Here is a 23,976-nt window from a genome sequence, read left to right as displayed (position 1 = left end):
CAATAGTCGATTCTGCTCATGATCAGAGTCTGAATCAGAGTCTTCCTGGTCGAAATAGGAAGCAGGGGAAAAATTCTCCTGAGTAGGCCCAGAACATGATAACAAGTGCCGATCGTTGAATTGACATGGGCATCTAAGGTAAGTTTTTGATCAAGCTTGATGCCAAGATTTTTTATCTCCTCTTTGGGAATAGGGGCTTTACCCAGCTCCTCAGGCCACCAACTAGGTGACCAACAGATGGCAGCACCTCCAAACAACATAATCTCAGATTTTTCTGAGTTTAATTGGAGGAAATTACTTTGCATCCAAGAGGCAATAGCCATCATACCCTGGGAGAAAATATGTTTTGTGTCTGATCTTTTTATATCGAAGGTGAGGAGGAGTTGGGTATCATATGCATAAGAGATAGGACTGAACCCTAAGTTTCTCATGAGTTTCGCCAAAGGGGTCACATAGATATTAAAAAGGGTAGGGCTCAAACAAGAGCCCTGGGGGACACCCTTGGTAACTTGAGAGGAGGCAGATTTGTAAGGGCCCATAGTAACTGCCTGAGTTCTGTTCGTTAAAAAAATCAGTCAGCCACTTCAGAGCAAGTCCCTTAATTCCAAGCCCCTGTAATCTCAACAACAGGATCTGATGAGAAATGGTATCAAATGCTGCTGAGAGGTCAAGCAGCACCAAAAGTGCTGCTTGACCATTATCAAGGGCCATCCTGATATTGTCCGTTACCTCCACAAGTGCAGTCTCTGTGCTATGTTTAGCCTGAAAGCCTGATTGAGAGATGTCAAGTGAATGAGTAGACTCAATAAATGCCGATAGATGTCTATTGATATGTTTTTCTATGAGCTTACTCTGTAAAGGAAGCAGAGAAATGGGGTGGTAATTGGACAACTCAGAAGGATGGATTTTGGAGTTTTTGCGAATGGGAATGATTTGGGCGTGTTTCCATTCTGACGGGAGACTACCGGAGTTTAGAGAGCTGTTAATGATGCAACATATGGGTAATGCAAGTTGAGCCGAAAGTTTAGATGAAACTTTAGCTGGAATAATATCAAGTGGAGAACCAGATTTAGTACATTCCAATAGGTATGACACTTCTGTGACAGTAACCCTAGGGAAAGTAAATAATTGAGAGTCTTCATTAGTATGATTCGATAGATCTACAATAGAAACGGGAAGGGAGGTATTTGCTGAGATAATTTTTTGGTAAATATTTTCAACTTTCTGAATAAAGAAAGAGGAAATATTGTCACAAAGGAGTTGAGAGGAAATATCTCTGGTCTCACAGGCTTTAGGATTAGTAAAATCCTTCAAGATTTGGAAAAGCATCCTAGAGTTCTTTCCTGCTTGATCCAACAAGGATGCAATATGCAATTTGCGAGCCTTTTTGATATTATTATGATAGTTGGATATTGCAGTCTTATAGTTAGTTTTATCTTGCTCATTGTGCGAAAAACGCCATAGACGTTCGAGTTTCTTACAAGAGCTTTTTTCCTCCCGCAGAGTAGAGGTGAACCAATCGGTGGAGGTGCCTTTCGGTGGATGAGTGAGAAGCTTCATAGGGGCTATCTTATCAAGCATATTTGAGATGAGAGAATTGAAATGGTCGAGTTGTTGATCAACATTGTAGAGCATGGTTATCCTGTCCCAGGAGGAGAATAAAGAGAAAAAATGATCAGGGGTCAGTTTATGCCATGGTCTATACTGACGAGTAGCTGGGATTGTGGGTGCAGCAAGAGTACTATTAGTAGGGCTGGTAAGTTGAAAATGTATTAGCAAATGGTCAGTCCAAGTGAGCGGGATGGTATCACCACACTTGATATCCGGAGAGTTTGTTACAATAAGATCTAGGGTATGGCCAGCTACATGAGTGGGAGCGAAGTTAATTTTAACTAATACAGAGGCAGCCAGGTCTTGCAGACATATACTTGCATACTGGTTCTGAGCATCTTCGCTATGAATATTATCACGGACTGCCAATGTAATGTGTGTAACTGCCGGAAGAATACAAATGTTCATGATCAGGTCAAGAAATGCCACAACACTTATTTGTAAGTTGCAGTAGATGATGCTTTGCACTGGTACATCCAGTAAAATTTGGTTTTAAAAAAAGTTATTCAGACTTGATGGTGCCTGAAGGTGGACTTCTAAATCTTCATGCTGGCCCTGAGGAACACATGAGCATTGTGACAGCCTTACTGCTCTAAGTAACTGAAAACTAATGCCCCTTACCCTATACATTACCACCACCCAGAGCTCCAGCCCACCCTGCCCTAGGTAATTGGGTAAACCTTATTGCTTGTTAGGAAATCTCAGGCTCACAATCCACTTACATTATTGACTAAGCTACACCCGTGACTCTGAGTTGTTGCTCTCCTCGATCCTTGTTCCATGGTGTCCTGTGCAGTTCTCAGATTTTTATCGCCCCATAACCTCTCCTACACGTGGAAAAGTTGTTTACACTGGATAGTTGGATTTAATTAGAAATCTGACCACCCAAGTCTTAGATGAATCACTTTTCAAAACTGGCATCTTCAAGAATATGTTCCCTTGTTGAGCACTCTGAATATCTTCATTGCTCATTCCTGTCACGTGGTAAACAGCCGGAATAAACAAACATGACTGAGCGTATAGCACATGAAGAGAAGACCCTGCTTCCAGGTGTGATGTAGGGGATGGATGGTTCTACCTGAATATCCACTCACCTGATTTATTCTATTCCCTCTTGAGAAGACAATTGGGTTGTGTGTTATTTTTTAGAGAAGTGTTTTACTTCTTGACTGGATGATAAAGCAATTTAATTTTAATAACAACTAAAGAGAGATTACAGCAAGGAGACTTCCACTATTTTTTTTATTTAATTCAATGCAGTTAGCACTCAAATCCTCTTCTCTCAACAGCGATTCCAACAGGTGGAAGATATGCATGCTGCACTGCAAGTTAGCGCTGGTAGTGTGAGCAACGCTGTAAAATCAGCACAAATGGCACCATGAAGTGTGCAGGAGCACATGCCCATTTGAGCTGATTTTGGTGCAGCTGAACTAGAAAATCTACTAGAGCGGCAGCAAATCTACTCGACAAACAGCCCTCTGACAGCGACCGCCCACCTGCATTGAAAAATCACACTAGGGGGTTGCCAAATCTTGAGAAATGTTGAGTCACCAACTTCTACCGATTCCACAGGTGGAATGTAACATCTCCCCCACCCCTAGCATAGATGTGGTGTTAAAAATAATACATCAACACTACCTCTATATGCACTTACCTTTCTAGATTTGGTGTCCCGATATTTGGTCCACGATATAAGTGTAACTTGATATTTCTAGCTTTGATATTCTATAATCCAATCACCCGATGAACACCCTGGCACAGAAGGTCTAGGGGTACTGGAAATTGATAATGGGGCATACAGATGTACATTTATTACGCTCTTTAGTCACAACGCCCTTCTCTGGTGAACGACATGACTTGAGGTACCAAAAAAAGAAGAAAATGAAGAATGATCCAGTGGTTGGAGTGAAATCCTGATATTATGTCCACAGTCTCTATAAGTGATGGGCAGCACACGTTGCCCTTCAAACTTTTAAAAATACCAATCATAGGTATATATTGTCTTGCTTAGAAACCCAGTATGCAGTGCCTAATTTGTAAAATAATACATGCAGGTGCTCAACATCTTTGTAAGAAGGTCGCCGCCAATTTCTACAATTGACACTACCCACTTGCATCATTAATGTGGTTGGTTTCCCTTCATTGCAGTCCTGAGTTGCAGATATTTTTGCTGAAACTCAATTAATGACACGTCTATGCATAAGACGGAACAGCAAAATTGGTGCCTCACTGCACAAAACCCCTTTGCTCTCCCAGTGATTATTATTGTCAGTAATTTGACACTCTACCAAAGTTCTAATCACAATCTGTTAGGAATCCAGAGTTTTGAAAGAATCTCACCTCAACCCCTGGTAGCTGTGGTACAAGCAGGTGGCAATTCTCAAAAAATGTGTGTTCATTTCAAGCAGTAGTGACAATTTCAAGGTAAAGAAAGCAGCACGGTATAATTTGCAGACCAGTTCAGAAAAATTGAGAGCATTTTAATGAACAATGGGCAAAAATACACCAAACTCAATACAATTCTATCTGGGGGAACCAGAGACATGAATTTCTCAATTTTTAAGGCGAAATAGTGCCTAGAAAGAGTAAATTGGTATTGAGAAACAATACTCTGTTGTTGATAGGTATTGTCATGGTTACTGGCTGCGGCTCTCGGGGCACCACCAATTCGGTACAGGCTGGTGGTTTTCATGGCTTACACGTGCAGAAAAACTTGCTGTGGAAAAATCCATTAACCTTGTCACACTGCCCGGTATTGGTGGTATTGTCCACTGTGTTCTATGTAACAAAGTTTATTCCTTTTTGTCTCCTTTCGTAAATTCTGTTTTCTGTTTTATGCCCCACTGAGTTCACTGTGTTCACTGTACTGAAACACACATGTAAAAGTTAACTGTGAGTGTGGAAATGGTTCTAAAAGGGTTAAGAGTCACCAGCAGTTACAGCATGCACAGGAACGTGACAGAAGGTTTTAGAGCAGGAGTCTTCTAACTGTGGGGTGCGCCCCCCTGTGGGGGGAGGGTGTGGGGGGGTTCCCAGGGGGGCGTAAATGCCTCTGCAAGCACATGTAAATGAAGATGGCCTGGAGGTGTGGTGATGTTTATTTGCTGCATTTCCAGGCTCACTTCATTTGCTCTGAAGCCCTTGAAGTGAGATCAGAATGCCATGGGGCCGGAGGTCAGTGAGTGTGCTGCTGTGGGCTCGGCTGGGCGATGTTTGGAGTCTTATCTTCAGCACACCTGAGTTTTTCACAGGTCTTTAAAGACCGTTTGCATATTTACATGCCTTTGTAAACTGGTTACCAAGGCTTAGTGCTTTTTCTGGTTACAGTTCCCCCTGGGCCCCCACCCTGCTGATTCCTTACATTTGTATTTTACATTTACTAGTGTGAGAATGTATTTCATGAAAAGGAATATAACGTTGGGTTGCCAAAAGAAAAATGTGAGCCATGTGTTTAAAGAGTCTGCAAAGACCTCTCTTGACACTAAATAGGGTTAGAAATAAAAAAATATGTATTCATTTGTAATGTGACTTTTCTGTCTTTGTTCCCTTTAATTATCAGTCATGAGTCATTCAGGCCGCCCTAGAACACAATTAAAAGTGCTATTCTATTTATTTTTGCTGTTCAAAGTACGCACAGATAAGTGCTGAAAATACGGCTTTAGGTGACTGGTTTTTTTTTTTGTACCGTCTGCAATATCAAAATAACGAGCTGGCAACCCTAATCATAAGACTGGAAGTTTGTTGCAGGGTGAGGACATTATTTATTTCCTCCACCCTGGATGCCTGATTAGTGCCATAATAGCAATAGATTAACTTATATCTGAGACCCTACGCCGCCGTAAATAAATGCTGATTTACTTCCAGTGTCTGGGAATGCACCCTGCATTCAGACAACTCCTCCTCATTCTCACCCTTCACTTTCATGCTCACCCTGCACTCACAGCGATCACTCTGCACTCCCAATGCACTTGTGCTTTTCACCCTGTACCCCACCCTGCAGTCACACAAGCCCACTACTCACCCTGCACTCATGTGACACTACACCCACCTGTCCTCCTCACTGCTCAATCTGCAATCTCACTCAAACAAGCCCTTCACTAACCATGCATTCATGCATCCCACTCTGCACGTACATCCTGTATGAAGGTGAAATCTGACTGCATGGTTACCCCCACATTTCTCCTGGTGTTTTGCTGGTTTTCGACTTAGTCTGACTGGGATCCTGCTGTTCAGGACCCCAGCCTATCTGCTTTATCCCTAAATTGGTTGTGCATGTACTTTAGGTACACTCCAGATTGGATTCTGGGGTACCCTTATCAGTCCCTAGTATATGGTACACCATGTACCCAGGGCATAGGTACCCCAGAGGCCTCCCAGGGGCTGCAGCATGTATTATGCCACCCCTGAGAGACCATTCAAAATGACACCACAGGTCTGCTACTGCAGCCTGTGTAAGGTGGTGCATGCACCCTTTTCTTAGATATAGGTTCACTATATCTATTCTAAATCACTGCACATATAAACCTATCAGTCACCTCTATGGCAGGCTTTATCAATCCTGAAGGCAGGGTGCTGGGTTTTATGTGTGAGGGTGCCATTGCATGAGCAGAGCCCCACTGCAGCCTTCGGAACCTATTCTAGGGGGTTATCTGTGATGCAGCCAACCATATATACTTAAGTGCATGATAACCTTGCGGTAAATGCTAACTTTAAAACGGCTGCTTAGAAACATGTCGTGTTTGGTGTCAAACACCTTTGAATCATAACTCCACACCAGCATTTGGAGTGGGAGGTATGGTTCCTCCCTTCAAGAACCACTAATGTGGGTCACCGGTCTACCCGGTACCAGCCTTCTCGACCTGGGCATCACAAAATGGATGCTGCCAGCCACAGACACGAGTCTTCCCTCCTGCTGCTGAGCCAAGCTCGAGCAGGGGAAGGCTTGACAATAGGTTTCCTGTCAAAGGGAGGTGTGACCACCTCCCAGACAGGATTTGGTGTATTAGGGCTGGGTGAGTGCACTGTGAAGAGTGTTTGAAGTCTGCACTGTCTGCACATTTGGTGTCCCTGTGCATAGTCTAGTTCAAACCGGTTGCAGGAGCCATTTGCTTCTGCTCTGACGCGAAACAGGACAAAGGACACAGGTGTAGCCACCCCTCTGTCCTGACCCTCCGATAGGAGGGTCCCCAGAGTTTGTCCCACCCCTTCCTTGGGTATAAAGTAGGAACCCTGACTACAGGATTTTAGATTTTACCTGGACTGAACTCTACTACAGAAACCAAGTACTTTTGACGATCTACACTTCGCTGGACGACAGAAGAATCTCCCTTGGAGTAAAGGAGTTACTCCCCTGCAAGGCAGGGGCCTTTAACGCATCTGACCGGTTCGCATTTCCCAAGTTCCTGAGGACTCCGAAGATTTTTGCAACACAGGAGGTGGGTTCCCAAGGTCTCTGGGGTCGATCTGCTCTCTCAGCAATTCTGAGACCAGTATCCCTCGTGGGGACCGTGCAACCCGAACCCCTGTGCACCGCGTACATTTGCAGCAGGATATGCTTTCTGGTGATCCCTGAGGCTGTGCTTTGGTCTAGGTGTAGTCCTAACCCCGAGCAGTATTTCCACTGAAGATCTCTGGCCTACACTCCACGAGTGTTCCGTGGGCAGGTATTTTGTGATTCAGCTCAAGGTCCCTTCGCTATCCCTGGTCCGTTGGCCTGTGGGTCCCTGCGAAGGTAACTTTGACTTTCCATGGGCTTTTCTGGTTGCTCCAGACGTGCCCTGACTCTCTATAGCTTCGAGAGCCTCCAGGACCTTGCTGGTCCTCACCGAAGCTTATTTTCTCTGCCCGCATGGGGTGCAGTTGCCAAGGCTTGTTGGTGTTCAATCTGTACACTGACCCCCCAGCACTCGACATCCTTCGTGGGACAGCTCACCTCCGGACTTTGGTCATCGTCAACATCTCCTGGTCCCCGTGGCTGCAGAGTCATGCATCGCATCATCTGAAGCACCAGACATCGGTGGGCATTCGTCTTTCGTGCCCCTGGTCACCCTGAAGTGACCCAGACTCTGTCACCTCTGCTTTCAGGTTCTTCTGACCTCTGATCCAGGCTTGGATCACACCGTACACTTTTCATCTTCTCTGCAGCAGCACTTCTTCGCATCACACCATTGAAAACGACAAGGGTTTCTGACACCATGTTACATTTCCACTATGTTATTATTTATATGTATGTTCACTTTAAGGCATGTGACATGTATTTGTATAAATGTAGATTCCAGAGTTCCATGTGGAGCTTCTGGGGCAGGAGATTCCAGGACAATCAGTTTGTCATCTGCTGTTGATTGCTTTGGATGTTATGCCGTGCTGAAAGAATAAACATCACTGTTTGACAAGATTTGGTGTAATATTTACAATGGCGACGAGCGGAACTACTCTTGCCATATTCAGCACGGGAGCGGAGTATTTTTACCCACGTTATTCTGCGTATTATGCACTTAAATGCTGGTGATTGCTACTGAAGTGGATTCATTCCTGGTTATTTAAACAGAACAAATCGTTGGGAAATTGGCGTGTGGAGAGACTTTTCAAGGCACAAAACAAAGAAATAAGCAAGCTTATCTGTTGGACAGGCCACATGAAGGGCTTGCTCCCTCCCCGCATGACAGGGCCCGAGCCCCGGCCCTCCAGGTGTTACCCACAGAAACAACCCGCACCCCGTCTCCAGACGGGACTCCTGCCCCCGGACATCTCTGTATCATGGGGCCGAACCACTACCGGCTCCCTCGCCCGGCCCGGCCGCCATCTTGGACACTGCACCACGAGGCCGCGTGGCCTCAGCTCGACCCTACCCCTGGGCCCGGCCAGGCCCCGACATCCCGGCACCACCATCCACCCAGGAGGTGAACGTACCACTTGGCAGGTCGATGGGAGAAAGAAGTGTCGATGGCTCTCCCCCGCCAGGTGCCGATCGCCCCCCAGCTCCCCCGGGCGCTGGCTCCACCCCCCTGCTGGGTGTCTGGACTCCCTCATCCCGGAGCTCCCGACCTCCAAGTGCGAGGGTCCGCACATCAAAGGGCGCCAGTCCTATAACTGGGGCAGCTCCAGAGCAGGAAGGCAGTTGTATCCTGGAGTCGAGAGACACCGAGAAGAACTCATCCTTGACGGACTACCGGCGCTGCCGTAGCCCTGCCTTGTGAACTATCGTCCTGCCTGCTGGCGCTGCCGCGGCCTTCTGCATCCTCCATCCTCGTCGGGACCTGCTGGCGCTGCCGCGGACCGTTGTGACTACCACCTTCATCGGGACCTGCTGGCGCTGCCGCGGACCATTGTAACGACCACCTTCACCGGGTCCTGCTGGCGCTGCCGCGGACCGTTGTAACGACCACCTTCACCGGGACCTGCTGGCGCTGCCGCGGCCCGTCCATCTAGAACACCGAGCTCGAGGATTGTGAGCTATCCATCATATCATCGCATCTACCAGATTGGTAACAAGACTGTCCCGCTACCCCCTTTCCCAACCAAGAGACTAGTATCGAGGGGACCCCTGAGTCCTGACCTCCTTGTACCATTCCATCGTACCTAAGAGATCGCTTATAAAGAACGTTAAACCTTATCCTTGTGTGGTGTACATCTGTGGGGGGGAAGTTACTCGTCTGTACGATCGCTGGAGACGGCTCTCCCTGGAGACCTCTCCCCTTGTCCTCGGCCGACCCTCCCGGTCCGTCTAACATTGGTGGCCAGCGGCGCGATCCGAATCAACGCGTAATCGTACAGAGAGTAGCTCACCCCACGACAAAACCACAATGTCAACCAAAGAGAGCGGATCCACCGAGAAATTCCAGATGGAGAAATTGGAAGAGTACAGCCATCGTGAATTGAAACAATTCTGCATTGAACTAGGCATTGCTACCACCGGCCTGAGTACCAAAGACGATTTCAAGCACGCCATTGAGTCGTGGGCAGAAACCGGGGCCGCCAGATCCCCGGACCAAAACATTGCAGCATCAGAGAGGAACACCACGGCTCCCGAAGAGCGAAGAACGGGCCTCTCGCAGGAAGAGATCCAAGAGAGAGAAAAAAAACAGACTACATGAGTTAGAAATGGCACGGCTCAAAATGGACGGTGAACTAAAATTAGCCGAACAAAAACTGAACCTAGAGCATCTGCGGCTCCGAGAAGAACGGGAAGAAAAACAGAGGCAGAGAGAGCTCAAAGAAAAGAGATTAGCATACGAACACGAGCGCAAGCTGGCAGAAATAGACCTACGGAAGCAGAACAAAGAACTGGAGGTGCCCGAGCAACCGCGCACCCCGGGAGCGACAGAAAAGAAAGTCCACATCCCCAAAGATGTCGGTCGAGAGTATGTCCGAGAGGACGACATACAACAGTGGTTCAAGGCCTATGAGATCGCCATGACCTCCCACCGGATCGATCGAAGTGACTGGGGAGCCGGTCTATGGGGGAGGTTCGTCAATGAAGGCCGCGATGCCCTGTTACAGCTCCCAGACCATCTGATGTCATCCTATGACCACATGAAGGCTGCCCTCCTCACCCGATATGGGCTCACACCCGAAATGTACCGCCAGAGGTTCCGAGACTGCACCCGGATCCCGGGTACAACTTGGGTGGAATATGTCAACTATTTCAGCCGAGCCTTCGAGGGTTGGATCAAGGGAAGCCACGTAACGACCTACGAGCAACTTTTTAATCTCATGGTGTGGGAGCACCTCTCTAACAACTGCTTCGTCGAGCTCAGGCAGCACCTCCTCGACAGTAAATTGACTGACCCACGGCAACTCGCCGCCGAAGCTGACCGGTGGGAAAGCACCCGAGTGGGCCGGAGAGGGCCGCACGAACAGAACCGGAACAACCAAGGTCAGCACCGTCCCCGAGGAGGAGGAGGAGGCCAGGGACGAGGAAGAGACACCGTCCCGGCCGCTCCCGCTGCCAGCACCCGGCCCCGGCCAGCCGGGGCAACCCCCCCGATGCGCCCGGGGTTCCGAGCCAATGTCACGTGTCACCGATGCCAGCGAGTCGGCCACTACGCCAATGACCCGAACTGTCCACAGAACCAAACTCCGAGACCCCGCCAGGTAGCTGCCGCCGCCCTGGGGGGAGAACAAATCTCCGAAGAACAGGAAGAGTACGAGCAGGAACAACAGGAGTGGGAACCGGCCGCCATGGTTCTAGCGTGCCTAGGGGGAAGAGACATGGTCCCGCGGGCTCCCCTACCCGCCAACACCAGAAAATATAGTCAATGGGTGAACATTAATGGACGCCGGGCCGAAGCACTACGTGACACGGGGGCCAGTGTGAGGGCCGTCCGCTGTCACCTGGTAAAGCCAGAGCAGATCCTGCCGAACATTCTCTGCCCCGTCCGTTCAGCCGACAATTCGGAGAGTCTATGTCGGATGGCCTGCGTCCCCTTCGAATGGGGAGGAGTCTCCGGCATGTTGAAGGTGACGGTCCGAAATGATGCCCCCGTGGACTGTCTCCTGGGGAATGATCTTGAGAGTTCCCCGTGGGCCGCCGTAGAAAGAAGAGAGCACCTGGGGATGTTGGGCCTCCCGGACTGGGCGTGCGTAACCACCCGGTCCATGGCCGCCCGTGCCATCCCCCGACCAGAGGAACCAGAATGGCCAGCCCCTCCTCCCCCGATCGCTCCAGTAGAGGACACCGACCGTACCGACCCCCCAGAGCAAACCCCCGAAGGGCTCGCTCAGCCCCAGGACCTTCCCAACCTGGCTCAGTGGCGTCAAGAAGGGGGGCCCACCCAGGAACAGTTCCGCCAAGAACAGAAGACCTGTCCCTCCCTCGAGGGACTCCGCCAGCAAGCCCTTGCCCAGATCGCAGGGGACACCACCGGAGCCCATTGGATCTATTGGGACAACGACCTATTGTACAGTGAACAGAGAATCGCGGAGTTAGGGGCCAGTCGAGTACTGGTGGTGCCCCTCCGTTTTAGAGACTTCCTGTTAAATTTGGCCCACGATGTCCCTCTGGCTGGACACCTGGGCCAGGACAAAACCTTCAGTCGCCTGGTGACCCACTTTTTCTGGCCAAAGATGAGAAACGACGTCCTCAACCACTGCCGGTCCTGCCCCACGTGCCAGGCCAGCAGGAAGAGCGGCCGCAAGCTCAAAGCACCTCTACAACCCTTCCCAGTTGTCACCACCCCGTTCGAGAGGGTGGGAATAGACATTGTGGGGCCCCTGGACCCCCGTACAGCACAAGGACATCGGTTCATCCTGGTACTGGTGGACCACGCCACCCGCTACCCAGAGGCTGTGCCCCTGCGAACTGTAACAGCCCCGGTGGTCGGCCGGGCCGTAATGGGGATCTTCTCCCGGGTGGGCTTCCCCCGAGAAGTCGTCAGCGACAGAGGCACAAACTTTATTTCGAAGTATATGAAGTCCCTCTGGCAACAGTGCGGGGTCACCTACCGATTCACGACCCCCTATCACCCTCAAGGAAACGGACTAGTCGAGCGGTTCAACCGCACGCTCAAGGGAATGATTGGGGGGTTGGAAGAGCCCCTCCGTCGCCAGTGGGATGTACTACTTCCGTGCCTCCTCTTCGCCTATCGAGAAGTTCCCCAGAAGTCCCTCGGCTTTAGCCCTTTCGAACTCTTGTACGGGCACCCTGTGCGAGGGCCCCTCAGCCTAGTCAAAGAAGGTTGGGAGATGGCCCCCCTAAAGACCCCTCCAGACGTCTTCAAGTACCTCCTGACCCTACGCAATCAGACCAGGCGATTCAGAGAAACGGCGAAGGCGAACCTTGAGGCCAGTCAGGAGGACATGAAAAAATGGTACGATCAAAATGCCTCCTCCATCGAATTCGAACCTGGCCAACAAGTGTGGGCGATGTCCCCCACCGAACCATGTGCCTTGCAGGACAAGTGGACGGGGCCCTTCAAAGTGGTCGAACGCAAGAGCCCCGTCACCTATCTCATCGATATGGAATCTCCACGGAACCCCCTCCGGGTCCTCCACACCAACAGACTCAAACCCCACTTTGTGCGCTCGGAGCTCAGCCTCCTGATGGCTACAGACAGTGGAGCGGAAGAAGACTCCGAGCCTCTCCCTGATCTCCTGAAGACTCGTGAGAAGGATGGTTCCGTGGACGGGGTCCGGCTCTCCGATGCCCTCACCCCGGAGCAGCGCCAAGGCTGCCGGGACCTCCTGCTGCAGTTTGCTACCCCGTTTTCCCTCACCCCAGGGGTCACCCCCTGGTGCTTGCACGACGTGGACACTGGGGACAATCCCCCTATCAGACACCGGGCGTACCGCGTACCAGATCGGGTACGGGCCTGCATCCAAGAGGAGGTATCAAAGATGCTCACGCTCGGGGTCATCGAGCCCTCGGACAGCCCCTGGGCCAGCCCGGTCGTGCTGGTCCCCAAAGCTGCTGCCCCCGGCACCACTCCTGAGCTCCGATTCTGCGTCGACTATCGGGGCTTGAATGCTGTCACCAGAACCGACGCTCATCCCATCCCCCGAGCGGATGAACTGATCGACCGCATGGGGCTGCCCGCTACCTCAGCATCTTCGACCTGACAGCGGGCTACTGGCAGATCGGTCTCACACCCCGGGCCCAAGAACGATCCGCCTTTTCTACCCCCGATGGCCACTACCACTTCAAAGTCATGCCCTTCGGCATGAAGAATGCCCCGGCTACTTTTCAGCGACTGGTGAACCAGGTCTTGGCGGGGCTCGAGGAGTTCAGCGCCGCCTACCTGGACGATATCGCTGTGTACAGCCGCCACTGGTCCGACCACCTCCACCACCTCCGAGAGGTCCTGCAGGCCCTCCAACGGGCCGGCCTCACAATCAAGGCCAGCAAGTGCCAAATTGGTCAGGGGTCCGTGACCTACCTCGGACACCAGGTGGGAAGCGGTCTGGTGGCCCCTCTGCAACTCAAAATCGCTGCCATCCAGTCCTGGCAGCCCCCAGTCACGCAGACCGAGGTCCGAGCCTTCTTGGGGCTCACCGGCTACTACCGGCGGTTCGTGAGGGACTATGGCAGCATTGTGGGGCCCCTCACGGGACTCACATCCAAAAACCACCCGAAGAAGATCAACTGGACCCCAGACTGTCAAGCGGCCTTCGAAAAGCTGAAAGCCGCCATGTGCACTGCCCCTGTGCTCCAGGCCCCCGACTACAGTCGGGAATTCATCGTGCAAACAGATGCCTCCGACCATGGCATCGGGGCGGTCCTCTCCCAGCTGAACTCCGAGGGACTTGACCAACCGGTGGCCTTCATCAGCAGACGCCTCCTGGCCCGAGAACAGCGCTGGAGCACCATCGAGAGGGAGGCCTTTGCAGTGGTGTGGGCCCTCAAAAAGCTCCGGCCCTATCTCTTCGGTACCCACTTCCGGGTGCAAACAGATCATCGACCCCTGCAGTGGCTAATGCAGATGCGGGGGGAAAACCCCAAACTAATGCGTTGGTCCATCTCCCTGCAGGGGATGGACTTCACTGTGGAACATCGACCGGGCCAAGACCACGCCAACGCAGATGGCCTGTCACGCTTTTTCCGCCTCGACGAGGAGAGTCCCCAAGTGGATGGGTGACTCTCCCCGCCTTCAGCTGGGGGGGACGCATGTTGGACAGGCCACATGAAGGGCTTGCTCCCTCCCCGCATGACAGGGCCCGAGCCCCGGCCCTCCAGGTGTTACCCACAGAAACAACCCGCACCCCGTCTCCAGATGGGACTCCTGCCCCCGGACATCTCTGTATCATGGGGCCGAACCACTACCGGCTCCCTCGCCCTGCCCGGCCGCCATCTTGGGCACTGCACCACGAGGCCGCGTGGCCTCAGCTCGACCCTACCCCTGGGCCCGGCCAGGCCCCGACATCCCGGCACCACCATCCACCCAGGAGGTGAACGGACCACTTGGCAGGTCGATGGGAGAAAGAAGTGTCGATGGCTCTCCCCCGCCAGGTGCCGATCGCCCCCCAGCTCCCCCGGGCGCTGGCTCCACCACCCTGCTGGGTGTCTGGACTCCCTCATCCCGGAGCTCCCGACCTCCAAGTGCGAGGGTCCGCACATCAAAGGGCGCCAGACCTATAACTGGGGCAGCTCCAGAGCAGGAAGGCAGTTGTATCCTGGAGTCGAGAGACACCGAGAAGAACTCATCCTTGACGGACTACCGGCGCTGCCGTAGCCCTGCCTTGTGAACTATCGTCCTGCCTGCTGGCGCTGCCGCGGCCTTCTGCATCCTCCATCCTCGTCGGGACCTGCTGGCGCTGCCGCGGACCGTTGTGACTACCACCTTCATCGGGACCTGCTGGCGCTGCCGCGGACCGTTGTAACGACCACCTTCACCGGGTCCTGCTGGCGCTGCCGCGGACCGTTGTAACGACCACCTTCACCGGGACCTGCTGGCGCTGCCGCGGCCCGTCCGTCTAGAACACCGAGGTAGCTGTGCTCTTTGGTGGAGGAGAACGTGACCGCTGTGCGACGAGAGGAAGAAGTCGTGTTATGCGGAAGAGTGTTCTGTGAGTAACAAGGCGAAGGCAACAAGCCCTGTACAAGTACTGTTGTTTTTTTTGGTGTTAAAAATAACCAAAAGACTATTCAGTGGGCCACAGGACTTACGGTTGAGTCGGGCATTTTTCAAGTGGAGAGCGCGCCTTCATCACGCGTCGTTTCTCGCACCGGCGCAGCGTCACACAGCGCGTCATTGCCTGCATCTAGAGGGATCTTTGTTTGCATTCGTGTCATACCGTGCGCATCATCACGCACGTACTACGGACACTTGAAGCGTCCAATTGGTTACCTAGCAACGGGGAAAAGAGATACGAAGAGTAAATTGAAGCCGTTTCAGCTACGAAGATGCCGGAAAGAGACAAAGTAGACTACACAGTGGCAATTTAGAAGCTGTTTCAAGTTTATTACGCATATTTCAGTACTTTAGTCAACACTAGTTGGCCAAAATATTTTAAAGAGTATATAAATGTCAAATGATTAATTCAGTGTAAGCAGTAGTAGAATGCACATTTAAACTCTATTCATAAGGCACAAAAGATACATAAATAACTCAGGTCAAGAACAAACATGCAATTTGAAGCCCCTGCTAAATTTCTCCAAAGTAAAGGTGACCCACCATTACCCTGGCCTAGATGGAAAGAGGAATTCTTCAATTATATGAAGGCTATAGATGGGGAACGCATGGGGGCTGAAATAAAGAAAAGTATTTTACTTCACTGTCTAGGTTCTGAGGGCCAAGAGGTTTTCAGATCCCTACCCCAAGTAATTCCTCAAGGGGGTCAAGGAGACAATATCAATGTCTATACGGAAGCTTTACAAGATGACATCTTGGTATTTTCAAAAGATGAGGCTGAACATGAATTACATCTCATAGAAGTGTGTAAAAGGCTAGAAACATCTGGACTTACACTCAAGGCACACAAGTGTAAGTTATTTAAGAGTTCAGTAGAATATTTAGGCCACACTTTGTCTGGTAATGGTTTGGTTCCTAAGAAGTCGCATGTTGATGCTATTTTAAATGCACCGGCTCCGTTGAATAAAGAACAGCTGTTGTCATTTTCGGGCATGTGCGAATATTATAGCAAATTTGTTCAAAATTTTGCTACCAAAATGGAACCATTAAGGAAACTATTAAGGCAAAAAACTGTGTTTGAGTAGGGTGATGAACAAAACAAAGCTTTTCAAGTTATCAAAAATGATGTTGTAAATGCTCCGACACTCAAACCATTTAAGATGAGGAAAACTTGTATAATTACTGTAGATGCTAGTCTATATGGTTTGGGCAGTGTGCTATCACAAAAGGATGAAGGAAAGGAGTGGAATGTAGCATTTTCCTCCAGAACTCTTAACGAAACGGAACGCAGGTATGCGGTTATCGAAAGGGAATTGTTGGCATGCGTTTGGGCAGTGGAACATTACAGGATGTTTGTGTGGGGGAGCAGATTTGTGCTCAGGACGGATCACAAACCGTTGGTCCATATTTTGTCAGCAGGTGGTGGTTGGAATTCAACAGCTAGAATAGCTCGGTTAACATCTAGGTTACAAGAGTATAATTTCACAGTTGAATATTTGCCAGGTAAGAAAAATGTCACAGCAGACTGTTTATCACGACTTCCATGTGAGAATACAAATGATAGGGTCAACAGGATCAATGAGTTGGATTTTGTGTTAAGTGTTGGTGACGTTTTCCCTACAGGTTACAAAGAAATTACAGAGGAAACTTGGAAGGAAGGCCAAGTTAAAGATGACAAATGGGTGTCTCTCAAGAAATATGTGATGGAAGGATGGCCCAGGAAGGAGTATGTAGCTTCAGAACTTTTACCATTTTTTATGGTAGCTGATGAATTGTTTTGCGATGGAGATTTCATCTTCAGAGCAGGGAAATGTGTTCCTCCACAAGGAATTCAAGAAATGATACTCAATTTGGCGCATAGAACACACCCGGGCATCTCTTCTATGAAGCGGTTGTTAAGGTCATATTTTTGGTGGCCAGGAATGGACAGGTTAATTGATCGTACAGTGAGGGAGTGTAATGACTGTTCTTCAAATGACAAGATGTTGAAGGTTAATGTTCCTCCTTTAAAAACTGTGGAATGGCCTAAAGAACCGTGGAGGAAGGTAGCTTTCGATATTTCAGGTCCTTTTTACATGTTGCCGGAGAATTCACGTTTTGCTTTGGTTATAATTGACTACCATTCTAAATGGCCTGAAGTCAAGTTTGTGGCAAAGGCAACAAGTGCAGTGATTAATTTCTTCAAGGAGGTTTTCTCACGGGAAGGGTGTCCTTCTACTCTGGTATCAGACAATGGTGTGCAGTTAGTCTCTAGTGAGATGGAGAAGTTTCTTAAAAGTTGTTCTATTCAACACATCTGCACCTCCCTATATGAACCCCCTGAGAATGGTCAAGTTGAACGATTTAATCGTGTGTTAAAAAACTTTGTGATGGAATCGTTAAAATTGAAGGGAGAATGGTTGAGTGCACTTAGAGAAAGACTTTGGGTATATCGGATTACTCCACACTCAACCACTGAGATAAGTCCTTTCAGATTGTTAAAGGGTAGAGATCCAGCTTCGGAGGTGTGTCCTTGGTGGTTTAAAGTAAAATGTAAGGAGGTATTGGAACATAAGGATAATGTACAAGAGGTTGCCAACAGAGTTGAACGGAAACAAGTAAGGACCAAAATGTGGTATGATAACAAATGGAAAACTAAAGCACATAACTGGAGAGTGGGTGATTGGGTTAGGATCTTAAGACCCACTATAATCAATAAAGGTACAAGTAAATTTGGCAGACCCATACAAATAAAAAAAGTGTTCAAAAACAGTGTAATCACTCAAGATGGTAAAGTGTGGAACTCAAGGAGAATAGCGAGGTGTCCAATGCAAAATGGTAATAATGGGCACACCAAGGGAGTTGATGAGGATAGTAAATTACATAGAGAAGGTGTGAACGAATCGGTTGCTTCTAGAGTTAAAAGTGATGGACGCATTAGAATAGCACCCGGATTGTTTAGAGACTATGTTTAATGTAGTTCTTTATTGTTTGTTATTTAATAAGGGAGATGTGTTACATTTCCACTATGTTATTATTTATATGTATGTTCACTTTAAGGCATGTGACATGTATTTGTATAAATGTAGATTCCAGAGTTCCATGTGGAGCTTCTGGGGCAGGAGATTCCAGGACAATCAGTTTGTCATCTGCTGTTGATTGCTTTGGATGTTATGCCGTGCTGAAAGAATAAACATCACTGCTTGACAAGATTTGGTGTAATATTTAACACACCACTTGACCCCCATGCACCCGGCTTCTATGGGATAGGTAACACGGGTACCTAGGTACTCACAAGGGTGGTGACCTTAGAACCTTCTATGTTCCAAAGGGATTGCTTGAAGTCCTCTCCGAAGTGTCCTTAACCTCTAATTTTCCAAACACGACTTTCCCATAGAGTTGTACGGAGCCCGCGTCCATGTTCACACACTGCACCCATCCTCTGTGGGTCCCCTGTGTCACTCCTTGGGGTCCCAGCGATTCTACGTGCTCTAGGAACTGTGTCTAGTGAAGTCGTGGGTGTTATACCACTTTCTTAGAAGATGGTTCGGTCTCCTCCTGGAGCCCGCTGTGTATTGTGCTATTTACTGTTGTTCTATTGATTTAATATTGTGTGCTTTGTGCTATAATCTCATAAAGAGGTTAGTAGAGAGTGTTTAGTAAAAAAATACATATATTTTATGTATCTCTTGTGTGGTTCTCCTTTCATTTGGTCATTCAGGAGGTTCTGATCAAGCTGCTTTACATTCCTTCGAGACTTAGCCTGAGGGCTGCTCTCCAAAGCTACCACTAGGATAGCTTTCAATAAAGGTTGTCTTTAACCTAATCATCAATAAGGGTTGTTTGGACTGGTACAAGGTGCCCACTTTAATTAGTGGACAGCATATACCAGGCCAACTTATCACACATCCGCACCCAAAATCATATGGTCACCTTACTCATCCTGCAGTCACTCCTCTTACCCTTCTCTCACACGGTTGCATCGCTCACCGTGCACTCACATGTGCACTCCTGCCACCCACACAGTGCAGAGGGTTAAGGTGCCTGCTACAAAGAATTTGTACTATGCAGATCACAGAACTGAGTGTGAGTAAACTATAAATAGCTCTATCAAAAAATGAAATGTTTGTCTGAAAGGTGCTATAGAGATATGAGGTGCATTGTTGGTTAGTGGTAGTGAGGGAATTCATGGGGAAGGTGGAAATGGGGCAGTAGGTGCCAAAAAAGACTGTTGCAGCATGTGCAACCAGTGCTAGGGCCAGCCTTGGCTGGGAGTGTTAGCCCCCCGAAGTTTGGGTCTAGTTGCGCCCCTGGTGTGCTGGCAGGGTCAAAGAGGTTGCTAAAAAAAATAAAAAGCCAGTGTTTTGTGTTTTCACAGCCATGCAAGTGTGTATAAAACAATACAATAACAGCATAATTGGATAATAAATTCAAGTTAAACTAATTGGTGATAAAAGCACTCTTTTAGGTTATGAAACCACAGTTAGCGACTACTATCACTGCAGATGTCTGTGTGTGTTAAAGCTGAGCAACACATAATTGAACCCTAGTTGGTGCAGAAGAATGGTGACCTTTGTATTTATAGTCAGGGCCACTGGAATTATGCAATTGTGCTGTTTTGGCATTTTGCGCATAGTTATGGATTTCCCACATTTGCCACATAATCCATCATCTACTTAATAATTTGCAGATTTAAAAGAAAACTTGTTTCTGGCTCAAACTGTTCAAAAGTTACTCAAAATGCAGCAACACGTTACCTGGCAGTGAAATGCCCTTTCCGAAGGTTGACTGGTCACCTTTCTGTTGCTTATTGCTCTATGTGAGTGTTAATGTGGTACTTATGAGGGGCAATAAAAGCCAGGACAGTGTTAACAAATGTAAAAATTGCTAAATAATGCAGTAATGCTATCACAAGATATGCAGCATTATGCAGCATAATTTGCCTTTGCTTGATGCAGAATTTAGTCAACCCTGCAGCATAATTTGGCCTTCTCCTGCCGCATAATTCCAGTGGCCCTGTTTGCAGTGCTCTGAGGTCCCAGCCTGTGGCAGAAAGCACTGTGAATATGTAAGTCATTATTTTAAAACAGTATTTACATTCTCTAAGCTAGGCTGCTGCAAAATGATGCAGTGATTAAGATATAACAAGCTCTTACAAAATATTATTTTCAGTAATAAGTAATCAAACTGTATCTAATGCAGACATTTTTGTGTAAGTGTCTCCACTATTCCAGATCTCAGCTGATAACACACTTACATTACATCTCAAAAAGAATACATCTTTGCCACCATGAAGCTTTAAGCAGAGCCACTGTAATTATTCAACAGAAGAGGACCGCATTATGCAGCAGGTTTGACTAAATTATGCAGCAAGGAAAGCTTAATTATGCGGCACAATGTGCCATATTTTGTGGTTAGCATTACTTCATTATTTTGTCATTTTAACTCAAGGTAACGCTGTCAGGGGAACTATTTCAGCACATTAGTACCAGTTTAACACCCAAATACAGCAGTAAGCATCTGCAAGATTTCCAATCAATGTTTGCAAAGGGCCTTCCACTGCTCTGGAACACTTTGCCACGTAACTTTTGTTCTGTTTGAGCTAGAATCAAGTTTTTTTTGTTGAAATTTGCAGATTATGTAGCAAATGCAGTAAACTGATAATTATGTGGAAAACGCTGCTGCTGCAGAAACTCATAATTCCAGTAGCCCTGGCTTTAAGTGACTCAATCAATTAATGGCTGGTAAGAAAGCTGGTTTCTTTTTTAACTTTCTGCACTACCACCACACCCTTTACTTTCAGTCAGAGGCACCTCAAAGTCAGAATTACCCATTCAGGGGCAGTTTTTTGTGTGAAAACTGAGTCCATGGGGTGGCAGGTAGAAGGCCAACAGGGCTGCATTCAGATGCAGAGCCCTAATCCTCTCGATCCCTGGGGCCTCACAGTAATGGTCTAGGAGACAGAGGAAAGGAGTGAGATTCATAGCTATTGTCCAAGACAAGGCCCAGAATAGGGAGCACTTTATGGGGACTCATTTTTATGTTTACAAATGTCAAGAGAGAGCTTCTTCAGATAGATACCCCGAAGAAGGGCACAATGTAAGTGTATTTTTTCTTCTTTTAAATGGGCATTCATTAGTGAAGCTTGTTCTGTTGCAAAGTGTGTACATAGCCACTGCTGGTTATCATTAAGGGGGCAGATGCAGCAGGACTGGGGCCCAGAGATTTGAGGGGCCCGAAGCATCACAGTTATGACTGTCTACCTTTAAAAAAAGGGCATCAGAATATATTTTCATTTCAAGCATTAGGACCGAATTGATGATCCGTCATGGTGGGGAAGAGGTAAAAGATGCAGAGGAGATAGCCTGCTACTCAGGACTGCAGTTATCATTAGTGCAGCAGGTGTAGTTGCATTGGGGTCAAAGAGCGTGAGGGGCTCACAACACCCCAATTATGGGATCAGTTTATCTGGGATAATATCTGTTTTTGTTTGATGTATTTGCTGTTTTATAAGTCTCATATTTAGTGAGCTTCATAAGCTATAGAAAAAGTATTCCTGAAATCATCTCCTAAACCCCGCTCACTGCACACAGCCATGTCCCTCCTGCTCCCCCAATCCTTGCCATAAAGATGGGGGCCCGACCTCAAAACATTTTGCTTCGCGGGAGAGGGAGGGGCTCAGAGTAAAAAAATTTGAAGACCTCTGCATTAGAGAGACTCCCCTATAAATACAATCCAGCCAGTTATCACATGCTTGCTATTCCATCGTCTGCTGAGCGGAGGTGTTCAGGATCCCCTCTGCTTGTGCCAGTATTTTGATTTGCGACTATGCTATGAAGAGCAGGAGCGCCCCCTCGTGGATGAAAAATTAATAACCCTGCTCTGCTTCTTTCAATCGGAAAATTGAATTGGGCTGATTCTGTGGTAAGATAAATACTCAACTTAAATTTTTGGAATGTGACAATGTAAACAAACGAAGCTTCAGAATTCCTTTAGCAAAGATTGTGTTGTTTTGAATCTGCATATTATTGTTGCTCCAAAGACATGTTAAAAACGCTATTTTTGAAAATAGAGCACTTAGTAGTGCATTGCACGTATCTGATACATAAGATAATTCTTTGTTCATTTGAAGAGTGTTTACCCTTGGAATAAACAAACAATCAATGTATAAAGTTGTGAGGCAGGACCCGCATATCACAAATGATCAAGTGAGGATAATTAACACAACAAAGGAGAACCTGAGAATGGAACATCAAGTTACAAGCTAAAATATGTTAAAGACTTCATAGAAGAACAAGCATTGGCATAGCCAGAAGGTCTCGCTTTTGGGACCTTATAAGTATTTAATTAAGCAGCACAATATCCTTGGTGCAACATCAACTGTTCCATGGCTAAACACCTATGATGTCCCAAAGGCGAGACCTATTGCCAATGCTTGTTGAATGTATATTGAATTAATAAACAACTGTTGTATTGCTCATTTCAAAATTTGACAGACAGCGCCAACATATGGCAGACTGTGATAAGTGCCGGTGTTGACCAGTGCCATGCAGAATACCGGAAACCACCAGCACAAATTAAACACTGGCATGGGGAGGGATTCTGAGCGATTCACTTAATCTCCTCGTGCCATAAAAAAACTAAAAATTATGCTTTTAAGAGTACAACTTCTGCTTCTCTTGTAAAATGCCGTGGGGCCAAGTTCGTGCTATATGAAGCTGCAATAACATACAAAGTACGTGCTGCATGTGGAAGCAGAACTTGGCCGAAGGTCACTAAAGAGCTTTAAACGGTATAAAAAAATGCTGACTTAAACATCTGCCTCACAGCCATGCTAGCACAACAAATGTTATCCCTTATATTCTAAATCACGGACAACGCTAGCACAGTAAATCCTATCCGTTATATTATAAATCATGGACAACGGTCTGTCCGTGTAAACTAACAGATAGATGGTCACCCCAGCCAAGCTACTTAAATCAAAACATGTCGTGATTTACGGATATAGAACGTAGTGCAAATGCTTCTGCTGCCATTCCTCCATCAGAACAAGAAACAGACGGGGGCATAGGGTTAAAACAAAAAGCAGCGCCTACGCTTAAGGGAAATAGACTGAAAGACAATGCCTTTCAGCTGTCACGAAGAACCTCAAAAATGCTGGCGCAGCAATGCATGAAAAGAAAACGTTTTCTCTTCAAGACAGGGTGGTGAGAGAGGGAGGGGTCGGGTGAGTCTCAGACAAACGCTACAGTTTAGGAAAGAAGACGGATTGGCGGGCGGAGAGATGGGAGGACAAGAGAACAGGGGAGGCAAACGTAACGGAGGGTATACAAAGAGAGATAGAGAAGGGGGAAGAGAGAGTAGAGGCACGAAGAAAAATAAGCAGAGGGGCAAAATTTAAAGAGAAAGTAGGGCAGAACAAGAAATAGAGAAAAGGGCGCTGATGCAAAAAGTAAGGTGAGAAAGAGATGAAAATTACAACATGAAAAAGAGAGTAAGAAGATAGCAGGGGAAGAAAGACTAAACCGAGAGAGGGAAAGACAAGAAGCGCGAGCAAAAAGAAGACGGAGAAGGCAGAGCGAGTGAGTGGCCGGGACGTGTGGGTGAGGAGAGAGGCGCGCGCGCTTGGCAGAGCAGTCCACTCATTTTCAAGCACTGCACTTGTGCTTGTGGTGCCCCCCTGCTCACTCCCGCAAGGTGGATGCCGCCACAAGCACGAGTGTGTGCTTGAAAATGAGCAGAGCGGCGGCTAAAGGCCCTCCTATGCAGCACATGGTTAGTCTGTTCAGATTGTTGAGAGGCAGGCTTCCTGTGTCCAAAC

The 23,976-nt window shown here is 48.1% G+C and overlaps 1 pseudogene across 1 annotated transcript in view; it reads right to left on the bottom strand.

The window, feature by feature from the left end:
• LOC146812829 (epidermal differentiation-specific protein pseudogene) overlaps positions 1 to 15,268 on the bottom strand; it is a 209,781-nt pseudogene extending 194,513 nt beyond the window's left edge. Inside the window, exon 1 of the transcript XR_014966910.1 lies at positions 15,212 to 15,268. The product of XR_014966910.1 is annotated as an epidermal differentiation-specific protein pseudogene (transcript). The remainder of the gene's footprint in view (positions 1 to 15,211) is intronic.
• Between the last annotated feature and the right edge of the window lie 8,708 nt (positions 15,269 to 23,976).

This window comes from Triturus cristatus, chromosome 7, assembly GCF_964204655.1.
Source record: "Triturus cristatus chromosome 7, aTriCri1.1, whole genome shotgun sequence".
Taxonomy (NCBI): Eukaryota; Metazoa; Chordata; class Amphibia; order Caudata; family Salamandridae; genus Triturus; species Triturus cristatus.
This window is presented reverse-complemented; position numbering and strand designations above follow the sequence as displayed.